Here is a 9,851-nt window from a genome sequence, read left to right on the forward strand (position 1 = left end):
CATACACAGTTATGCAAATGTTATCGCAGGTGCAGCAAAATGCTTATGTTTCCAGCTCTAACATCCTACACCGGGTCTGACACTCTGTCAGACCCGGTGTAGGATGTGGCAGGGTTTGTAGACTATTACGGAGTACAAAGGGAAAACCAGCAGTGATTTTCCCAGTAATGCAAATCTCCCAGATGAGCTGAATGACTTCAATGCTCGCAAACAACACTGAGCCAGGCATGAGAGCCCCTACTGTTTCGTGGTATCCAATTGGTAGTTACAGTCTTGTCTCATCGCTGCAACTGCCGTATGGACTCGGGAAAGGCGAAGGTCGGGAGCCGTGCGTCCTCCGAAACAAAATCCAGCCAAGCGGCACTGCTTTTTGACACAATGCCGCTTAACCCGGAAGCCAGTTGCAATGTGTCGGAGGAAACACTGTACACCTGGCAACCGTGTCAGCGTGCATTGTACCCAGCCCGCATTGTACCCAGCCCGCCACAGGAGTCGCTAGAGTGCGATGGGACAAGAACATCCCTGCCGGCCAAACCCTCCCCTAACCCGGACGACGCTGGGCCAATTGTGCGCCGCCCCATGGGTCTCCCAGTTGCGGCCGGCTGTGACAGAGCCTGGACTCGAACCAAGATCTCTAGTGGCACAGCTAGCACTGCGATGCAATGCCTTAGACCACTGCGCCACTCGGGAGGCCCGATGTAAGACTTTTAAATAGGTTAACACTCACAAGGCCGCTGGGCCAGACGGAATACCAGGGCGCATTCTCAGAGCATGAACAGACCAGCTGGCAAGTGACTTCACAGACATTTTCAATATGTCCTTGTCCCAGTCTGTAATCCTAACACGTTTCAAGCAGACCACCATTGTCCCTGTTCCTAAGAATCAGTGGTGGAAAAAGTACTCAATTGTCATACCTTAATAGAAAATGACTCAAGTAATAGTGAAAGTCATCCAGTGAAATACTACTTATGTAAAAGTCTAAAAGTTCTTGGTTTTCAATATACATACGTATCAACAGTAAATGTAATTGCTAAAATATATTTAAGTATCAAAAGTAAAAAATAATAAATTCCTAATATTAAGAAAACCAGACGGCATGATTTTCAGTTTATTTATTTACGGAGAGCCAGGGGCACACTCCAACATCATTTACAAACAAAGCATTTGTGTTTAGGGAGTCCGCCAGGGATGTCCCTTGATAAGTGCATGAATTGGACCCTTTTCCTGTCCTGCTAAACATTCCGTAACAGCATCCTCAGATCCTCAAAAGGTTCTACAGCTGCACCATCGAGAGCATCCTGACTGGTTGCATCACTGCCTAGTATGGCAACTGCTCGGCCTCCGACCGCAAGGCACTACAGAGGGTAGGAAACCACTGGGGCCAAGCTTCCTGCCATCCAGGACATCTATACAAGGCGGTGTCAGGGGAAGGCCCTAAAAATTACCGCACGGCAAGCGGTACCGGAGGGCCAAGTCTAGGTCCAAAGGCTTCTAAACAGCTTCTACCCCCAAACCATAAGACTCCTGAACACCAAATCAAATGGCTACCCAGACTATTTGCATTGCCCTCCTCTTTTAAACCGCTGCCACTCTGTTGTTATCATCTATGCATAGTCACTTTAATAACTGTACCTACAGTTGAAGTCTGAAGTCTTGAAGAACGTGAAATGTCAGAATAATAGTAGAGAGAATGATTTATTTCAGCTTTTATTTCTTTCATCACATTCCCAGTGGGTCAGAAGTTTACATACACTCAATTAGTATTTGGTAGCATTGCCTTTAAATTGTTTAACTTGGGTCAAACTTTTCGGGTAGCCTTCCACAAGCTTCCCACAATAAATTGGGTGAATTTTGGCCAATTTCCTCCTGACAGAGCTGGTGTAACTGAGTCAGGTTTGGAGGCCTCCATGCTCGCATAGTCACTTTTTCAGTTCTGCCCACAAATTTTCTATAGGATTGAGGTCAGGGCTTTGTGATGGCTACTCCAATGCCTTGGCTTTGTTGTCCTTAAGCCATTTTGCCACAACTTTGGAAATATGCTTGGGGTCATTGTCCATTTGGACGACCCATTTGCGACCAAGCTTTAACTTCCTGACTGATGTCTTGAGATGTTGCTTCAATATATCCACATAATTTTTCTTCCTCATGATGCCATCTATTTTGTGAAGTCACCAGCCCCTCCTGCAGCAAAGCACCCCCACAACATGATGCTGCCACTCCTGTGCTTCACGGTTGGGATGGTGTTCTTCGGCTTGCAAGCTTCCCCTTTTTCCTCCAAACATGACAATGGTCATTATGGCCAAACAGTTCTATTTTTGTTTCATCAGACCAGAGGACATTTTCCCAAACAGTAACATCTTTGTCCCCATGTGCAGTTGCAAACCGTAGTCTGGCTTTTTTATGGCGGTTTTGGAGCAGTGGCTTCTTCCTTGCTGAGCGGCCTTTCAGGTTATGTCTATATAGGACTCGTTTTACTGTAGATAGATACTTTTGTACCTGTTTCCTCCAGCATTTTCACAAGGTCCTTTTCTGTTGTTCTGGGGTTGATTTGCACTTTTTGCACCAAAGTACATTCATCTCTAGGAGACAGAACGTGTCTCCTTCCTGAGCGGTATGATGGCTGCATGGTCCCATGGTGTTTATACATGCGTACTATTGTTTTTACAGATGAACGTGGTACCTTCAGGCATTTGGAAATTGCTCCCAAGGATGAACCAGACTTTCTTTTCTGAGGTCTTGGCTAATTTCTTTTCATTTTCCCATGATGTCAAGCAAAGAGGCACTGAGTTTTAAGGTCAGCCTTGAAATACAGCCACAGGTACACCTCCAATTGATTCAAATTATGTCAATTAGCCTATCAGAAGCTTCTAAAGCCATGACATCATTTTCTGGAATGTTCCAAGCTGTTTAAAGGCACAGTCAACTTAGTGTATGTAAACTTCTGACCCACTGGAATTACGATACGATACGATATAAGTGAAATAATCTGTCTGTAAACAATTGTTGGAAAAATTACTTGTGCCATGCACAAAGTAGATGTCCTAACCGACATGAAAAACTATAGTTTGTTAACAAGATATTTGTGGAGTGGTTGAAAAACGAGTTTTAATGACTCCAACCTAAGTGTATGTAAACTTCCGACTTCAACTGTACATGTACATATCATCTCAATTACCTCGACACCGGTGCCCTCGCACATGGACTCTGTACCGGTAGCCCCTGTATATAGCTCCGCTATTGTTATTTACTGCTGCTCTTTATTATTCTTATCTCTTACTTTTTTTCCTTACTTTTTTTGGCTATTTTCTTTCAAATGCATTGTTGGTCAAGGGCTTGTAAGTAAGAATTTCACTGTAAGGTGAAAACACTTGTTGTATTCGGCGCATGTGACAAATTCAATGTTATTTTATTTTATTTAACCTGTCTAAACGATTATCGTCCCGTAGCACTCACATCTGTAACCATGAAATGCTTTGAAAGGCTGGTCATGGAACACATCAACACCATCATCTCAGACACCCTGGACCCAATCCAATTCGCATACCACCCCAACAGATCACACAATCTCTATTGCACTCCACACTGCTCTCTCCCACCTGGACAAGAAGAATACTTATGTGAGAATGCCGTTCATTGACTACAGCACAGTAGTAGTCGGCTGTACCTGCACCAAAACGCCAGTATTTTTCATTCATACTGTAGCTTGTTCTAATCTTTTTAAATAGGTAGCCAATTTGTTTTCAGCAGTTTTCTTTCCATGACTGATCAAAACTCATTTTCTCATGACTCTCTCTTGTTCCTCTGCAGCAGACAATTGTAAGATCTCACGATCTTCATAATATTATATCGTGAGGTCCCTGGAAATTCCCAGCACTAGTAACAACACATCTGCCTAACTGACCCTCAACACAGGGACCCCTCAGGGGTGTGTGCTTTGTCCACTCCTATACTCCCTGTTCACCCATGACTGTGTGGCCACACGTCTCCAACGCCATCATCAAGTTTGCTGATGACACGACGGTGGTAAGCCTGAGCACCGACAACGATGAGACAGCCTACAGGGAGGAGGTCAGAGACCTGGCAGCATGGTGCCAGAACAACAGCAACCTCTCCCTCAACATCAGAAAGACAAAACGGAGCTGATCGTGGACTACAGGAAGCAGAGGGATGAGCACGCTCCAAAACAGATTGACAATGCTGTAGTGAAGTGGGTCGAGAGCTTTAAGTTCCACATCACTAAGGACTTAACATGGTCCTCTCACAGCAGCACTGTCATGAAGAAGGCTCAACAGTGCCTCTACCCCCTTAGGTTGAAAAGATTTGGCATGGCCCCTCAGATCCTCGAAAGGTTCTACAGCTGCACCATCGAGAGCATCTTGACTTGTTGCATCACCACTTGGTATAGCAACTGCACAGCGCTCTATCGCAAGGCGCTACAGAGGGTGGTGTGGATGGCCCAGTACATCACTGGGGCCAAACTCCCTGCCATCCAGGACCTCTATACCAGGCGGTGTCAGAGGAAGGCCCGGAAAATTGTCAAAGACCCCAGCCACCCCGGCCATAGAATGTTCAATCTGCTACCACACGGCATACGGTACCAGAGCGCCAAGTTCGGGACCAAAAGGCACCCATAACAGCTTCTACCCATAAGACATAAGACTGCTGAACAGTTAATCAAATGGCTACCTGGACTAGTACATTGACCCTTTTTTTTTCACTCACTCTCTTGCATGGACTCTACCCACATGCTCACACATACTTACACTGACACTCCAACACACTTTCACACACAATGCTGCTACTCTATCCAGAGTGCCTAGTCACTTTTACCCCGACCTACATGTACATATTACCTCAACTACCTTGTACCCCTGCGCATTGACTTGTTACCGGTACTCCTTGTATATAGTCTCATTATTATGTTACTATTTTCTATTTGCACATTTTCTTACTTTTTAACTCTGCATTGTTGGGAAACGACTCGTAAGTAAAAATCAAATCAAATCAAATTTTATTGGTCACATACACATGGTTAGCATATGTTAATGCGAGTGTTGCGAAATACTTGTGGTTCTAGTTCCGACCATGCAGTAAAATCTAACAAGTAATCTAACAATTTCCCAACTACCTTATACCTCACACAAGTATAAAGTAATGAATAAGAATATGTATATATAAATATATGGATGAGTGATGGCCGAACGGCATAGGCAAGATGCAGTAGATGGTATAGAGTACAGTATATACATATGAGATGAGTAATGTAGGGTATGTAAACATTATATAAAGTGGCATTGTTTAAAGTGACTAGTGATACATTTACAACATCCAATTTTTAATTATTAAAGTGGCTTGAGATTTGAGTCAGTATGTTGGCAGCAGCCACTCAATGTTCATGATGGCTGTTTAACAGTCTGATGGCCTTGAGATAGATGCTGGTTTTCAGTCTCTCGGTCCCAGCTTTGATGCACCTGTACTGACCTCGCCTTCTGGATGATAGCGGGGTGAACAGGCAGTGGCTCGGGTGGTTGTTGTCCTTGATGATCTTTTTGGCCTTCCTGTGACATCGGGTGGTGTAGGTGTCCTGGAGGGCAGGTAGTTTGCCCCCGGGGATGCGTTGTGCAGACCTCACTACCCTCTGGAGAGCCTTACGGTTGTGGGTGGAGCAGTTGCCGTACCAGGCAGTGATACATCCCGACAGGATGCTCTCGATTGTGTATCTGTAAATTTTGTGAGTGTTTTTGGTGACGAGCCAAATTTCTTCAGCCTCCTGAGGTTGAAGAGGCTCTGTTGAAATGGGTGGACCATTTCAGTTTGTCCGTGATGTGTACGCCGAGGAACTTAAAACTTTCCACCTTCTCCACTACTGTCCCGTCGATGTGGATAGGGGGGTGCTCCCTCTGCTGTTTCCCAAAGTCCACGATCATCTCCTTTGTTTTGTTGATGTTGAATGAGAGGTTATATTCCTGACACCACACTCCGAGGGCCCTCACCTCCTCCCTGTAGGCTGTCTCGTCGTTGTTGGTAATCAAGCCTACCACTGTAGTGTCGTCTGCAAACTTGATGATTGAGTTGGAGGCGTGCATGGCCACGCAGTCATGGATGAACAAGGAGTACAGGAGAGGGCTGAAAACGCACCCTTGGGGTGCCCCAGTGTTGAGGATTAGCGGGGTGGAGATGTTGTTTCCTACCCTCACCACCTGGGGGCATCCCGTGAGAAAGTCCAGGACCCAATTGCACAGGGCGGGGTCGAGACCCAGGGTCTCGAGCTTAATGACGAGTTGAGGGTACTATGGTGTTAAATGCTGAGCTGTAGTCGAACATCATTCTTACATAGGTATTCCTCTTGTCCAGATGGGTTAGGGCAGTGTGCAGTGTGATTACGTCGTCTGTGGACCTATTGGGGCGGTAAGCAAATTGGAGTGGGTCTAGGATGTCAGGTAGGGTGGAGGTGATATGATCCTTGACTAGTCTCTCAAAGCACTTCATGATGACAGAAGTGAGTGCTACGGGGTGATAGTCATTTAGCTCAGTTACCTTAGCTTTCTCTAATTGTTTCACGGTAAAAGTCTACAACTGTTGTATTCAGCACGTGACAAATACAATTTAATTTGATTTGACAACGCAATATGTATACTGAACAAAAATATAAAACGCAACATGTAAAGCATTGGTCCCATGTTTCATGAGATGAAATTTTAAAAATCCATACGCACAAAAAGCTTATTTCTCTCAAATGTTGTGCACACATTTGTTTACATCCCTGTTACTGAGCATTTCTCCTTTGCCAAGATAATCCATCCACCTGACAGAAGTGGCATATCAAAAAAGCTGATTAAACAGCTTTCATTACACAGGTGCACCTTGTGCTGGGGACAATAAAAGGCCACTAAAATGTGACGTTTTGACACAACAATGCCACAGAGCTGTTGCCAGAGAATTTTATGTTCTGAAAAAAAAGCTGAAAATGTCCCAGTTCTTCCATGGGCTGCATACTCACCATACGTCATCCAATGATGCTCTGGATTGACGTATACGACAGCGTATTCCAGTTCCCGCCAATATCCAGCAACTTCTCACAGTCATTGAAGAGGAGTGGGACAACATTCCACAGGCCACAGTCAACAGCCTGATCAACTCTATGTGAAAGAGATGTGTCATGCTGCATGAGGCAAATGGTGGTCACACCAGATACTGACTGGTTTTCTGATCCGCACCACTTACTTTTTTTTTAAGGTACAGTATCTGTGACCAACAGATGCATATCTGTATTCCCAATCATGTGAAATCCATAGATTAGGACCTAATTTATGTATTTAAATTCAATGATTTCCTTATAGGAACTGTAACTCAGTAAAATCTTTGAAATTGTTGCATGTTGCATTTATATTTTTATTCAGTATACATATGCATGTGAATGGTGTGTCTAGACAACATTGCCAGTACAGTGCTTTCAGAAAGTATTTACATCCCTTGAATTTTTTGATATTTTGTTGCGTTGCATGCTGAAGTTAAAATGAATTAAATTTACACATTTGTGTCACTGGCATAGACACAATTACCCCATAATGTCAAAGTGGAATTGTGTTTTTAGAAATGTTTTGAAATGTTTTAAAAATGAAAATCTGAAATGTCTTGAGTCAATACGTATTCAACCCCTTTGTTATGACAGGCCTAAATAAGTTCAGGAGTAATAATGTGCTCAACAAGTTGCATGGACTCACTGTGTGCAATAATAGTGTTTAACATGATTTTTGAGCGACTACCTCATCTGTAGCCCACACATACAGATAATTGTATAGTCCCTCAGTTGAGCAGTGAATTTCAAACACAGGTTCAACCACAAAGACCAGGGAGGTTTTCCAATGCCTAGCAAAGAAGGGCACCTATCGGCAGATGGGTAAAAAAAATACAGACATTGAATATCCCTTTGACCATGGTGAAGTTAATTAATTACACTTTGGATGGTGTATCAATATATCCAGTCATTACAACGATGCAGGTGTCCTTTCTAACTCAGTTGCCAGAGAGGAAGGAACCCCACCCCCCCCAAAAGAAACTTGGGGAGGGTAGAATTATTTGGGGGTATGATATTTGTCACTCGTCATTATTCACGATTCATTCAGGATGATCCGTAATCATGGTAGCATCCATATTAATGTAGAAGTGTTTCGAAACCTTCTATTGTTATTTACAGTAAAAGTGACTCCAAAAAGTGAATGCTACAGCTCAATAGTCATTTAGTTCAGTTACCTTCGCTTTCTTGGGTACAGGTGCAACGGTGGACATCTTGATGCAAGTGGGGACAACAGACTGGGATAGGGAGAGATTGAATATAAGTAAACACTCCAGCCAGCTGGTCTGCACATGCTCAGAGGATGCCGCTTGGTATGCCATCTGGGCCAGCAGCCGTACAAGGATTAACAAGCTTGAATATCTTACTTACGTTGACCACAGAGATCGGGAGCACAGAGTCCTCGTGAGCGGCAGGAGCCCACGTCGGCAGCTCGGTGTTGTTTTGTTCAAAGCGGGTGAAGGTGTTTAGCTTGCTTTCCCTTTATAATCCATGATTGTCTGGATTCCCTCCCACATGCGTCTCGTGTCTGAGCCATTGAATTGAGAATCCACTTTGTCCCTGTACTGTCATTTTGCCTCTTTGATTGCCTTACGGAGGTCATAGCTGGGTTGTTTGTACAGAACCATATTCCCAGTCACCTGGCCGTGGTTAAATGCATTGGTCAGACCAATGTTGAACAGTCCTTACTACGGTTGCTTCCTGCTAAAACGTTTCTCCCTATAGGCGGGGAGGAGCAGAACGAAGGGAGAGTAACAATGGTAAAGCGGGTTCTCTCCGAGTGTAGTACAGGAGATGTGTTGATAGAATTTCTGGAATGTTTCCTTTATCAAAGTCCCCAGCTACAATAAAATCGGCCTCAGGATATGCGGTTTCCAGTTTGCACAAAGTCCAGTGTAGTTCCTTGAGAGCCGTCGCGGTGTCGGCTTGGGGGGGAATATACATGGCAGGGACAATGACCAAAGAAAATGATCATACCCCTCCATCTCTGTTTTTCCCAGGGAGTTCTTTCTTCCTGTCCCCGCAATGAACTTAGTTTTACTGGGAAACTTGATGTAAAGAAGTTACATTTTATATCATTATGTCTAAATACCATATAAAATGCACTATATGACCAAAAGTATTTGGACACCTGCTCGTCGAACATCTCATTCCATGGGCATTAATATGGAGTTGGTCCCCCTTTTCTGTTATAACAGCCTCCACTCTTTTGGGAAGGCTTTCCACTGGAACATTGCTGCGGGGACTTGCTTCCATTCAGTCACAAGTGCATTAGTGAGGTCGGGCGATTAGGCCTGGCTTGCAGTCGGCATTCCAATTCATCCCAAAGGTGTTCGATGGTGTTGTATGGACCTCACTTTGTGCACGGGGGCATTGTCATGCTGAAAAAGGAAAGGGCTTTTCCTCAAACTGTTGCCACAAAGTTGGAAGCACAGAATCGTCTAGAATGTCATTGTATGCTGTAGCGTTAAGATTTCCCGTCACTAGAATTAAGGGGCCTAGCCCGAACCATGAAAAACAGCCCCAGACCATTATTTCTCCTCCACCTAACTTTACAGTTTACACTATGCATTGGGGCAGTTAGCGTTCCCCTGGCATCCGCCAAACCCAGATTAATTTGTCAGACTGCCAGATGGTTAAGTGTGATTCATCACTCCAGAAAACACATTCCCACTGCTCCAGAGTCCAATGGTGGCAAGCTTTACACCACTCCAGCCAATGCTTGGCATTACTCATGGTGATCTTAGGCTTGTGTGCAGCTGCTCGACCATGGAAA

Source organism: Salvelinus namaycush, chromosome 2 (assembly GCF_016432855.1).
Source record: "Salvelinus namaycush isolate Seneca chromosome 2, SaNama_1.0, whole genome shotgun sequence".
Classification (NCBI taxonomy): Eukaryota; Metazoa; Chordata; class Actinopteri; order Salmoniformes; family Salmonidae; genus Salvelinus; species Salvelinus namaycush.